Below are 13,178 nucleotides of genomic sequence, written 5' to 3' on the forward strand. Positions count from 1 at the left end.
GTCATGACTGTTGTATTTCTGCTACCTGTCTCTCTCTCTTCACCTCCCTCTTGTCCTTTCCTTTCACCACAACCTGTCTTGGCAGATGACCGCACATCATTGAGTCTGGTTCTGTCAGAGTTTCGTGTCGGGAAACTCGGAGGTGACATGACGCCCAGTTCTGACCTCTGACCTCTGACTTCTGGAGCGTGAAGTCTGCAGAATGAAGATTTAACGCCATCCCAGCAGGACACGGACTGTGTTTGATGTGTGAACTTGATGAAATTGAAAATGAGTATTATCTTGTCCTGTTGATGTTGTTTTCAGTAAAATATCCGGGGTTTTTAAGAAATTGAGTTGTAAAGATAATTTATTTATTTATTCTTGGTGTGATCAAATGTAATAATGTGTCGATGCATCACTGCAACCTCACTTTTCAGTGTCTTACAAACCCATCGAGCACGACATGAAAATAAAATCCGATCCAATCCAACTTCATTTATAAAGCGATTTAAAAAAACAACAACACCTGAAACAAAGTGCTGATAATCAGTTTCATGCTCCGTCAGTTTAAACATTTGATCATTTGAAGGTTCATGGACGGTAGGCGGGACTCTGAATGGCGTTTGACATGCTAACACGTAGCCTCGGGGCAACAACTGCAGCTGAATGGAAACATACATGTGAGGCGTGCGGTCACCTACGAGTCCAGGAGGAGGAAAGGGCTGACTTTGATTCAGTCTTACAGCTCGTGGACGTCTCTGTTGCAGAAATCCTAGAGCAATTTTAAGCCCAGTCTTATCGCTCTCCTAATCTGGTGCTGTTTTTTTGTTTTTTTTTAAACCAAAGAACAAGTTTTCTGCGGAAGTAAATCCAGAGAGTCAAAGCTGTGCTCGACTAAGGAATTTCATTTATTCCCATATTTTTCCCACTGTTTCCTGCTCCTATCGCTGCGATACCTGTCAGAGTGAACGATGAACTCTACACGTCATTTATTTTAAACCTGTCAGAGATCATTGAGGAACGGTTAAAGGAAAGTGTGGAAGGTTGTCTGGCTGCTGTGAGAGAGCGGGGCCACACCTGGAGGAGGTCGCGCTCCCTGTTGCCCTCCAGCATGTCACCGACCCGAGTCTCCTTCAGTTTCGGCCGTACATCACTCCGCCTGTCAACACGTGCATGTGGCCGTCGGCCGCCGCCGCTATCTGCACCACGTCAAATGCCAGAGGGAGAGTTTTGTCAATGGAGAGCGGCTCGGCGGCTCTTTAACTCAATTCAATGAGGGGATTTAATCCCGATCGCTCGACTGTTGCGGTAAAAAATAAACAAACAAAAAAAGGTCAATATTTGGCAGGAAACCACTACTTCCTGTGACTCGTCTTAACCTGATACAGCCTTCAAACATTAAAGGCAAACTTGGAGTTTTTATTTCTGCTTCTGTCTTCTGTGTTTTTCATTCAGGAGCTTGTACTGTAGTTCCACCTCTCCCTCTTTTTCTCCCCCGCTCTCTCTCTCTCTCTCCTTTGGGCTATAGCATAGCCAGTAGCTGATAGGCATCTCCTCTGGAGTCTGCTGTAGTCTGCCCCAGCTTCAGACAAAGTGCCTCCATCAGACCAGTGAGGCTCCCTGGGAACGTCGCAGCAGCAGCAGGAGCAGCAGCAGCAGCAGCAGACCCCCTGGCCCCAGCATCAGCGTGTGTGTGTGTGTGTGTGTGTGTGTTTGGATGGATGGATACTGCGGCTCAGACTAGAACCTTTGTTTCCTCGTCTGAGCTCTGTGTTGTAAATGGGTTTTGTAAACCGGGAGATGTTGAGATGTGGAGCCACCTTAGCGTGAACGCTTGATTTATTTATTTCTTTTTTATCCTGCGGTCGCGTCGTCGTCGTCGTCGTCGTCGTCGTCGTCGTCGTCGTCGTCCGTGTGAAATATCAAACACTGTCTCACACAAACCACTGCGACACTGTACGTACGTTAGGAAACGTCACATGATTCTGGTAAACATACTGTCACGCGGGACCTGACACTCAACGCCAATTCCATTTACTTTTTTTTGTTATTTATGAATGACTTTTGCGTCATAAATAAGTTTGGAATTGTTTCTTATCAAAACAAACACTTTTATTTTGAAATTCTGCTAAATATCTTGTTTTTTTTAACTGTATTTTGGTATTGATTTTAAAATTTCACTTTTTAACTTTTAGATAATTTAATGGACAAGCCCCACAATGCATCTGTGATCCTTTAACAACATACTCTCCGGGTCTTAAATCTCGATATAAAACCAGAGGTTTGATGATGGCTTGGTTTTCATGTTTGTGTCAAACTCTAATGACCTGGAGGCCAATGAGTGCCTTAGTCTGGTCTAGAGGGGGCGATGTAGAGGAAAACAACTGTTCAGACTGACAAACACAAAAGAATTTCAAAGTAAAAGTGTTTGTTTTCATACGGAATGACGTGCACGTCACAATAAGACGATATTTTTAATGCAAAATAAATCTTCATTTTTAAATAAATCTAAAATGAAGTCAGTAATAACATTGACGACTTATATGTGTCGTTTAATGTAGAATGTAACACACGTGTTTATAATGCTATCATTATAAACACGTGTGTTATTATTGTTACCGTGTCATTTATGTAGGATATTCTGTTATTATTCCATCATCTCAGGTTAAAACGCTGTGTTTAAAGGGCTGTAACGCGATTTAATCCATTAACGGGCCGCATGTGGTCCATGGGCCGCCAGTTTGACCCTTCTGCTTTTATGGGATGTATTTTAATCGTTGTGCTATTTTAATTGTCTCGTCTTGTGCCGCGTGAAAGTGCTACAGAAACAAAGTTTACTCACTTACTTGACCACACGAGACGCTCGTGACCCCCAGGTCCTAGTGCTCTGTGCGAGGTTCCGACAGCTCCCGCAGTCATGTTTTCACCTGGAAATAATAACAGACATAAGACCATGAAGACGACAAGACAACAGAGGATTTACTTCAAATATTTAGACGTTAATGGATGGTTAGAAAAAAAGACTTGGTTAGCCACAAACAAGCTGAAAGTGGACATATCGCCACCTGGTGTTGCGGAGTCTGACACACTTATATTATTAGTATTCGTTACACTGGTACAGAACAGTAGTCGTAGCTACAGCCATAGCTCAACACACACACACACACACACACACACAGTGAGTTCAAATCTACACTCGGCATCAGTGACCACTTGGGAACGCTTGGCTTTTTGACTTTCATCATAAACTAGAAAGAGAGGGAACCAAATGGACAAAAACAAAAAAAAAGAAAAGAGGAAATCGGAAGAAGTGCTTTTATGAGGGGCCCAGTGTTCAGGGCCTGACACACACACACACACACACACACACACACACACACACACGCTTATATGTGACCCCACAGTGACCCCCATAACTTTCCAACATTTAAAAATGCAGTGAAGGAGCCAGTATTCTCCCACTGGAGATTATCTGTGTGTGTGTGTGTGTGTGGAGGAGGAGTTACCATGTTTGTGAGGTCTGAAAACCAGGAGCCCTATATTGTGGTCCAACAACTTTGTGGAGACAGAAATCCTCAAAGTGTTTGAGGTTGAAGTTCTTTTGGTTTTTTTTGATAGACGTTGAAATCAAAGCGTTCATTTGTGATGTTAAGGTTAAAGAAAGCGGTAAAAACAGGTCCCCGTGAGTACAGTGATAGCAGGGTGTGTGTGTGTGTGTGTGTGTGTGTGCATTCTTCCTGCGCTATCACCGCCATCACTTGACAAGAATTATATAATTGCAGCCTGTGATCTCGTTTTCCTCAAAGAGCATTTTGAAGTTTTTTCCCTCTTTCCTCTTTTGCTCTTTTTTTCACTTGTTTTAATGTTAAAATGACTCACGTTAAACCACCCGGGTCTGACACAGCTCTGTCATGCCATTCTGCTGCACATTAACTCACTCACTCACTCACTCACTCACTGCTGCTGGAAACTTCGATGAAGTTTTTCCATCATGGTGATGCACACAAAGCAGACATAAAGTGATGTTAACGGAAAAAAAATAATAAAAAAACTGCAGCTGAATTTGTTCATAATTCTGATTTTATGACACGGGAAACCACCAAATGAAATTCACCCTCTTCAAAACTCACCTTGTGTGTTGTAACCTTTTATTGCCTGTAAAGCATCTTTGAGCACCCTTAAAATGTTAATAAATGTTATTATTAGTAGTATATAGTATTGGTACTTTTTTATCATTATTTGCAACTTAAAATTCGGAATTTTAACTACAATGATATATATATATATATATATATATATAGATATATGTATATATCTATATATATACATATATATATATATATGATAAATGACGTACTACAAACAACAACAACAATTACAACTAATAATACTGATAATGTAATATATTGAAATCCTGTAAATGTGCATGAATTAACTTTGTACTTTGACTCTTTCAAAACTATCAACACTGTGGTGAAAACATGAATATTCTCCATCCTGTGCGTGTTGGTCTCTGCAGGCCGCAGTCCCACTCAGAGTCAACAGAGGGCAGAAGTGATCCACAGAGTGTGTGGATGTGTGCGTGTGTTTGTTCTTGTTCTCATTCCCTCTTTAGGAGCTTGTTTTCTGGCATAAACACTGACCTTGTCAGGACCAGTAAGTCCTCATGGAGGACCCGTAAACCTGGTCTTAATGAGGCAGAACCCGTATTTCTGAGGAACTGGTTAGGATGAGGCATTAACTGGTTATAGTTAACGCTTTGTTGAGGCTATACTGTAGAAAACCAGTGTGTGTGTGATTGTAGTTGTAGTTGTTTGTTTACCCCCTTTGATTAATGTGCCTGTAAATCACAGCTGAAACCATGTTGCCTCACACGTAAGAAGTCATTATTAACGTGGGATACAATTGAAGTTATTGTGGAGCCGCTGTCAGGAGAATGAGCCACGACGCGGCCGACGTGAACCAATTATTATGATGAAATTAAGCCCCTCACTGTTGCCTATTGTGGACATTTTCTGTCACATTTACAGTGATTTTAATTAAAATGTTCACTGTTACTGTCCCTCATGTACGTGTTTCCCCGGCTGAAATCCTTTACATTCAGAACATAACTGTACGTCATTTTGCTCCAGGTGAGACGAGTGTGTCCGGCTCACGGACTGACCTCACTGTGTCCATCCTTTCTGGAGCAGTTAAATGGAAAAGAAAATGGCTGTTCTTCTCTCTCTGCTCCCATAAATCAAATAGCTTTGAATGTATGGGAGAGTAAAAGACCAGCACTCCCACCTCCCCCTCCTCCTCCTCCTCCTCCTCCTCCTTCTCCTGTGGTTTGGTGGCTTTATTGTCACACAGGCCTTATCTCCGATTGACACCTCTGGAAACGTCCCAGGAGGGGCACAGATTTGCTGCAGGATTAAACTAATTTACCAGATGATTGAATGTGAGTCCAAAGCCACTCTTTTGGAGAAAATGCAAAATGCGGCTCATGGCCACCTCTCCATTAGACATGATACATGCATGACTTGGCAGCAGTGCTCACTGTGTGTGTGTGTGTGTGTGTGTGTGTGTGTGTACATGTGAGTGTTGTGCATTGTGTGGAAATCACTCGTACAATAACATAATAATAATCTTTATTTATGAAGCCCTTCTCGACGCGCTTCACGAACGAAAACACAGTGCTTTTCCTCATCTCAGGCTGCATCCACACTGTGTCGTTTTCCATTTTAAAATGATTCTGCTCCAGATTCACCTGGCATCCACACTCCATTTGCGTTTCACAGTCATGAAAATGAAGACATTTGATCTTTTTCTGTTTGAAAACTCTACGTCTGTGTTTTCGTCTGGACCGACAGAATGTGAGGCCTTTGTGTTAATTTTTCATTCTCCATTTTCAGAATCATAAAAAATGAGGCGTTTGAAAATGCAGCTGGCTTTGTTTATGTTTGAACACTCCAGGGCTGTGTTTTAGTCTGGATGGGCAGAAAGTGAGGCTTTTGAAAATGATGACATCCTGATTAGTTCAGATCAGCCAACTATCAGCTACGGATAAAAAGTTCCATTAACACAAACCACATCCACACTACTCAGGTTTCATTAAACTGGCATTTTCAGAAAAAAAATTCCGCATCCAGACAAGAAATTCAGCACCTTTTCAGAACCGATCAGCGTCTATTGAGCCCTTCTCAATGCGCTTCACGAATGAAAACACAGTGCTCTTCCTCATCTAATGCTGCATCCACACAAAGTCATTTTCCATTTAAAAATGAATGAATTCTGCTCCAGATACATCCAGCATCCACGCTAGCATTTCAGAGTCACGGAAATGAAAACATTTAATCTTTTTCTGTTTGAAAACTCTAGGTCTGTGTTTTAGTCTGGATCGACAGAAAGTGAGGCCTCTGAAAATAATGACACAGATGACGTATGTGACAGATGTGTATTTGTGTCAATTTTTCATTCTCTATTTTCAGAATCATGAAAATTGAGATGTCTGAAAATGCAGCTGGCTTTGTTTATGTTTGAAAACTTCAGGGCTGTGTTTTAGTCTGAATGGGCAGAAAGTGAGGCTTTTTGAAAATGAGGACTTCCTCATTAGTTCACATCAGCCAGCTATCAGCTATGGATACAAAATTCCATTAACACAAACCACATCCACACTACTTAGTTTTCCTTTAAAAAAAAACTGGCATTTTCAGAAAATATATTTGCGTCCAGACAAGAATTTCAGCTCCTTTTCAGAACTGATCTGCGTCCAGACTAATACACCTAAACTTACTGTATAGACAGTAAGCATTCACGTACGCTGCATGGTTGTTTTCTTAGATGTTAGAGAGTTTTCAGGGGGCATTTCAGTGCCTCCACAGCACTGGTGCCGTGTGGATAAAAAGCAGATACGTTATCAGATTCTACTGAATTTGTTTTCCTGTGTAACGGCCTCCTCTGTTTGTGTCGATTCTTACATAATGCAGTTTTCAAGTGCAAATGTAGTCAAGAACATTCAAATGGTGCCTTTAAACGTCGGGGTAGTGTGGACCAACGGGAAATCCAGAGCAGAATGAATAATGCATTTATTAAGTGGAATGAACGTAACCTTGCTTTCAGTTTTGTAACAGCTGTCTTTTCTCATACTTGTTGTCTCTCATTAGCACAGTGGTTTTTTATTTATTTATTGGATGTAACCTACGTTGGATTAATCTCAAGGTGATTTGTGTACGGTGTTCTCCAGCATGTTGCCGCTCTGCACATGTTTTCAATAATGCTGTCACACTGCTAATGGTTTTGGACATGTTGGTTTTTTAAGCAGGCAGCCCGACACCCCAAACCCCGGCCACCATCTCTAGGATTTGCGGCATTAGCAGCAGACATGAATCATCGTCGGGACGCGGAGCAGATGGAGATGCAGGGAGATGGCTTTGAGGATGACAGCTACAGGAAGAGAGTGAGGCTACTCTGTAAAAACAGACTCGTGCAGGGAGAAGAAAACTCTGCAGTGCGCTCACGTCCTCTGTGTTTTCCTGAATATGTAAAAATATGGGAACATTTTCACTGTGTCCAAAACTAATTTGTGCCCGGGGGGACGTTTCTTAATTGGAACACATTCAAGAGAACACTTACATGCTCCCGAGTGGTGTACAAAATATTACATTAATTAACATGCAAAACAGTCGCGCTCGGCTCAGGCGCACACGCGCGGCAAGACTGCTGCAACTGCACAAAACACAAGACACAGGCCACGAGGAAGAGAATAGAAAGGAAATTTGCTTGAAAATGTAGCTGTAAGCCTGCTGAAGATCTTATTACATAGGCTGAAGATACAGATCTCAGCTGGAATAATACTTAGCACATGCTGCCCTTTTAATTAAGCAGTAATATCTGCAGAGAGGGGTGGAGAGCGGAATCTCTCTCTCTCCGTCTTCGTCTTCCTCGCTCACTCTCTTCCGTATCTCGGTTCCCCATCTTTACCCTCTGCTCCTCTCTCTCTCTCTCTCTCTCTGAATAATCTCCTGTGAAAGGGGTGGACGGAGGTGTGGGACACACACACACACACACACACACACACACACACACACACCTCTGTGAAGTGAGTTGTCTTTTTTAAGGCCTTACACATGTTTCTGTGTTTGTGCCTCACTGCTGCCGCGCTGAGCGCCCCCCGCTGACGGCCCTGAGGCCTTTTCACTTTGAGGTGCCTCGTTGGTGTTTGTGTGGAAGCGCGGGGTCGACGCGCCCCCGTTTCCCAACACAAACCCTTGTGAAGCCGGTGGGTGGTACGCGGCCACCTCTCACCCGGCGTGTCTCACCACTGAGGCACCGGCCACTCCGCGCCCTCGGGGCTGCTTGGCCCGGTCCTCCTGTGGCGGCGATGGGAACCAGTTGTCCAAACAGGGTCATGCAGTCGCACGAGGTCTGAGCGTCAGGATCTCTCACCGTGGGGCAGCTGTCAGGGACAGACCGTCGGCGTCAGGACCCCAAAAATCTCATTAAGTGCAGTCGCCGCCAAAGTGTTTTGATGTCAAACTCAGCGATATTAAAGTATTAAAAAACAATAAGCTGGTAGTGAGTCCTGTTCTATGAGACGTTTGAAAATGCCGCTAGCTCAGTTTAGGTTTGAAAACTCACATCAGCCAACGATCAGCTTTGGACAAAAAGGTTCCATTAACACAAACTACATCCACACTCAGTTTTCATTGAAAAAAAACAACAAAAAAAAACCTGGCATTTTCAAAAAAAATGTCTGCGTCCACACGAGAATTTCAGCTTCTGATGTGCGTCCAGACTGACACACCTACACTGACTGTAGAGACGCTGCACAAGTTGTTTTCTTAGATTTTAGAAAGTATTCAGGAGCATTTCACTGCCTCCACAGCACTGGTGCCGTGTGGATAAAAAGCAGATGCATTATCAGATTCTACGGAGTTTGTTTTCACGTGTAACGGCCTCCTCTTAAATAATGCAGTTTTCAGGTGAAAATGTAGTCAAGAATATAAATATCATTTCCCTTTTGGTGCCTTTAAACGTCGGGGTAGTGTGGACCGACGGTAAATCCAGAGCAGAAGGAAAGACAAAGTGGAATGAACGTAACCTCTCTTTCAGTTTGTTTAATAACTATCTTTTCTCATCGTTAGTACCTTCCTAACCTGCAGAGAAGAGAATCGGCTTCCTGTTTACACCGGAATGGTCAGGTGATGTCAGGTGATTAAAATCTCATTAAGTGTTTTGATGTCAAACTCAGCGATATTATAGTATTAAAAAACAATACGCTGGTAGTGACTGTTTCTCTTCAGTTTGGGGACATATAGACAGTATAGCCTGTTCTCAGTGGTTCAAACCTGAGTTTAAACTGCTCTGTGTTCACTCCCAGGTCACATGACTCTGTAATACATGCAGGTTTTTATCGGCTTAGGCTCCAACACACTAATCCAGCAGTGTGCTGTGCAATAATCTAAATTATGTTTATCACTGGAAAAATAAGAATCTGAACTGGTGTTTTGAGATTCTGCCACCATTGAATGACACCAGCTGTCAATCACACTGCTGTCCAGTCATATGTGCCGTCAGAGCGGAAGGCGACAGGTCACCAGTTAAACAGGAACATCATTGAGTGATATTTAAAAAAAAACAGAACCGAAACTATAGTGAAAGACTGCATATATCTGTTTAAACTGTATTTTTAACTACGTGTATTTTACTGTAAAGTGACCTTGAGTGACAGAAAGGTGCTTTTAAATAAACATCATTATTATTATTATTATTAGCATTATTATTATGATTATCAATAATAATCATATTAATAATATTTTTTACTGTTATTATTATTTATAATAACAACAACAACAACAATAATAGTACTACTAATAATACTACTACTACTACTAATAATAATAATAATAGTAAAGAGACCAAAGGAAAATGAGGAAAATGAGAAGAAGCTAATTTTTCCCATAGACTTCCATTCAAACAGAGTTCTTTTTTATAGGCTAGTTATAGGCTTCGTCCATTCATCCATAATCTCTGATCCGTGTTTGTTGTTTAAAACAACAACAATTCATCCACTTCTTCAACATTTGCTAACTTCACCAAAACAACAAAGAAGGAAACTTATTTCCACTCACCCACGTAGGTCGCACACTCTGGTGTGTGTTGCACCACAAACTCTCTGGGAGGCATTTTCTGACTGGAGGTGCAAAAAAGAACAAATGGAAAAACAGCAGTTAATGATGACATCATAAGAATAAGTTTACGTACGACAAGGAAACATTGGTAAAATATGTTAATAAAAAGAAGCTAGAGCACAAAGTCACAAAGTTATCCAAGCTGACAATGTTCCCTGAAGGTTCTGGGAACGTTCCCTGAAGGTTCCCCTAGAGGTTCTCCTGTGGGAAAGTTTTCCTTATGTTACTTTGTCACAACCTTTATAGATTTGACCTTTATAGCACATTAGTAAAAACAAAAGTCAGTGCTTATCATCGTGTCATGGCTGCGTTGGACGCGTCACTGCGGCGCTGAACACAGTGGCTGCCTGGTTATTGTAATAATTGCAGTGCAGCTCTTTGGTGTGACGCCTGTAATCCTGTGAATATGCTGTTTAACCCAGAGACTGAGCGACGCCTCTGTGCACTCGCAATTGTACGACACGTCGCACATAAAGCCTTTTATTCAGACGTGTTAACCAGCGCGCTCCGCCGCCCGCTCCCCATACAAGTGCAAATCGAGTTAGCGCTCTCTGTGAGGCGGTGTCATTACTCTGCTCACACTGGCAGTGGAGCTGTGAGTGTGAGCACACACACACGCACACACACACACACACACACACACGCAGCAGCTCCAAAAGGCCACATGTTAATCAGCTGTGAGTTAAACTTGCAGAACAGAAAAGACAACAAATCAGCTCAATTAACACAAAAAAGAGAGTGCTCACAACACACACACACACACACACACACACACACACACACAGCTTTAGCCATTGCACCTGCAGCTGAAGGGGCATTGTTCCAACAACCATCCCCCCCCCCCCCCCCCCCCCCCCCCGTCTGTGTGTGTGAGTGTCTCTCTCCCTCTCTCCCTCTCTAGAGTAAAGCTGTTTTGTGGCTGCTCTTTTCTCTCCTCTCCAGGCCTTGGCCTTTCCACCCTCGCCTCCCTCCCTCCCCTCCCTCTCCCCCCCCCGACCCCCCGCCCCATTTCACTTGGGTCGCCACTCTCTCTCTCTCGGAGTTGCACGGCGCCCCTCGCCTGCCGGACTGCAAACACAGCTGACAGAGGGCCGCTCACGTGCCGCTCCACAGGGCCCCGAAAACCCTTTTGAGTGTGCGAGTGTGCTGAGGATAACGTGTGTGTGTGTGTGTGGGGGGGGGGGGGGGGGTCTGTGCCATTCATCTCATTTCTCAGATGTCTGTTCGTTTCCAATCGTCTGCTCCGGCTGAAACGTATCCTGTCATCTCATCTCTGTGTGAGGAGTTAAAAATGTTCTGAGAGAACTTTACTGTGACGTCGTAAAGTTCACTCCATGCACTCGTGTCTCGTTCGTGCTGAAGAACTCCTGTTCCCGCGCTGCAGTATATTAAAAAAAAAACTTTATGATAAAACTAAAGATTAACTCTATTGTGTCTGCAGCAATAAAACTGCACAACTCGTCTTTTGTGTGTCACTGATACACAAACAGAACATGTGCATCAGTGTCGGTCGGTTGAACATCATATTCGTTCATAAAAATGCACATTTTGATTCAGTTTTTTTTATCTTTTTGCGTACTAATTCTCATTATTTGCACATCTGAAGCGCACAAATGTCATTTTTACACTTTATTGTCACTACTTTAATATTTTACTGTTATATTTTACACTCATCTCATACGTGCCGCTGTAACCGTCTATCTATCGATACAAGAATGTCAGGAAAAGGCAGAAGGACAGAGGAAATAAGTACTTTAATACATATGTAAACACAAGGTTGCCATTTTCAGGAGCTTCTGCCTGAATAAAAAGCTTCTGAGAATGTGTTCTCATGTGTACGGCGGACCCCACAGATACATGAACGAGTAGAAATAAAGAAGAAACAGAACGATAATGTGAGCAAAAACAAACGACAGATATCTGGAGTTTATTCTGGAGCCGTTCGTTTCGTCGTCTCCACCCCTCCCTCTGTCCTTGGCTCCGGAGTCGTTCTGCATCGCTCTCCTCTTTGGCTCTCGGTGCCATTTGTCACCGCGGCCGCTGATGCTCATTCTCACTGATCATCCTATCACGGTGCTATTTTTCATATTTCTCATATCCGCTCGGGCCCTTATCTCTGCTGCAGCGCCGCGGCCAGACACGCACAGCTAATACAGGCTCGCTGAGACGTGCACAGAATCCAGGGAGCGGAGATCACAGCGCTGTGAAAATACATATAGATTTCTTGCGTGACTCTGTGTTTGCTCGGGAATAGAATCGGGGGCTTATCCCATTTCCAATAACTGGGGAGATAACGCGCGCGCGGGAACGCACCGGTGTTGATCAATGAGAAGGTGGAATTCTTAACACACTCCCACGCGTGAATTTACTCGAGCCACACATTAGAAAGACGAGGGCTGTTTAAAATGATCCTCACTGAGCACACGACAGTCGATTGGTGCCGCTGCTTTCTTCACCCCACGGAGACATGAGTGTGTGAACACATGCACGTGAGTGTGTGAACACATGCACAGTATATGCAGGTCTGTGCGTGTGTGTGTGTGATGGATGAGCTGCTGTAACTGTTGCAGGAGCACTGTGTCACATGGTATTCTAACCATGCTGCATCTGTGTTTTACTGCCCTGCTGCGGCGCTCTTTCATAAAGACCCTGCCTGGCTGCATCCATCTCCCCAGGTTAAAACAAACAAACACCCTCCACCTCCTCCTCCTCCTCCTCCACCATCACCATCCAGCCTCCCTCCCGCCCAAGCCTGCTTGGCCTGCCCTCCTCCTTCTATCCCTGGCTCCAGCAGCCTTGTCCAGGGGGCAATAAACTCGTTATCTCCCCCTCTCAGATCCTAATCTGACGGCCCGCCGCCCTGCGTGCTGCCAGGTGACCCGGGGTGGGGTAGGGTGGAGGGAGGTATGTATGGAAGCTCCCTCTCCAGCTCTTACAGTTCCAACTCCAGCTCTCCTTTTAAATCCCTCCAGCTTTCCCTCCCTGTCAGCACCATCTTAACCCCCACCTTCTGAAACCCTCCCC

The 13,178-nt window shown here is 43.7% G+C and overlaps 1 long non-coding RNA gene across 1 annotated transcript; it reads right to left on the bottom strand.

Moving 5' to 3' along the window:
- Positions 1-8,330: 8,330 nt before the first annotated feature.
- LOC131461151 (uncharacterized) lies at positions 8,331-10,382 on the bottom strand. The gene is made up of 3 exons (XR_009240450.1): positions 10,302-10,382; positions 10,095-10,156; positions 8,331-8,419 (listed from the first exon to the last, which is right to left on the bottom strand). It is a non-coding gene; the product is annotated as an uncharacterized LOC131461151 (long non-coding RNA).
- Between the last annotated feature and the right edge of the window lie 2,796 nt (positions 10,383-13,178).

This window comes from Solea solea, chromosome 6, assembly GCF_958295425.1.
Source record: "Solea solea chromosome 6, fSolSol10.1, whole genome shotgun sequence".
In the NCBI taxonomy this organism is placed as follows: Eukaryota; Metazoa; Chordata; class Actinopteri; order Pleuronectiformes; family Soleidae; genus Solea; species Solea solea.